Raw genomic sequence first — 1,139 nt, 5'->3', positions numbered from 1 at the left:
TGTTGTCTTTGTTACTCTGCTGCTGTTATTTCACTACGCTACTCGTTATAAAACTGTTACTACGATAAACTCTTGCGAGCAAGTCTGTTTCCAGTGCAGCTGAATTGACAACTCCGCTGTTAAGGCTTCCAAGTGTTCTTTGTCTCCCCTTGTGTCGAATCAATAAATTGGGTTTTACTTCCCTCGAAGACTGTTGCGATCCCCTATACTTGTGGGTCATCAGAGATCTTATGCTACGCTTAATTGGGTGTGTCCATTACATCATTCATACAATGACATAACCTTGTTATTAATAACATCCAATGTTCATGATTATGAAACTAATCATCCATTAATCAACAAGCTAGTTAAGAGGCATACTAGGGACTCTTTGTTGTTTACATATCACACATGTACTAATGTTTCGGTTAATACAATTATAGCATGACATATAAACATTTATCATAAATATAAAGATATAAATAATAACCACTTTATTATTGCCTCTAGGGCATATCTCCTTCAATATCAAGTAAGTAGTTAGCTTCACTTTAATAACTACTTCTCAATGTTGCAGACATAATTGTCATGTATTTCATATGTGTTTTTTCTATGTTTCAGTGAATTCCGACAAGAATTGGGAGGTAGGGGTGTGCGTGACATCGAGGAGACGGTTCAGAGAGAGTTTGCAGGTTGGTTTGCAAACCATGTGAGACAATTGGACAATGCATCTTTCGATTGGGGTTTTTTAGTTGCTGCCGTTGTGTCTCTCTTTGACTCTCGTTAGACATTGTTCCCGAAAATCAGTACATTCCCGATCTAAATCTGCTAGACATTGTTCCCGAAAAGCAGTACATTCCCAATCTAAATCTGCTACACATTATTCCTGATTTATTAATTTGTTTCATCTTCGTCTCCTCTGTAGGTTCTTGCATATTTGTAACTGATCTGTGACTAGTACATTACTTTGTTTACTGCAGTGCTAACTGGTGGGAGTCTCCGGCTATCTGCGATTTCTTTCGAGAAGGCGCTACGTTTGCGAGTGTTGACATCCGTGGTGACAAGAGAGTTATGTGGAGGACATGGCACATGGAGATTCCTTGTGAGTACTACGTCGATCTCCAGGACGAGTACTTCAAGTACACTGGTCATGCGAGGGC

The sequence above is a fragment of the Lolium rigidum genome, chromosome 6, assembly GCF_022539505.1.
Source record: "Lolium rigidum isolate FL_2022 chromosome 6, APGP_CSIRO_Lrig_0.1, whole genome shotgun sequence".
NCBI classification, from domain to species: Eukaryota; Viridiplantae; Streptophyta; class Magnoliopsida; order Poales; family Poaceae; genus Lolium; species Lolium rigidum.
The sequence above is the reverse complement of the archived record's forward strand: the minus strand, read 5'-3'. Positions refer to the sequence as shown.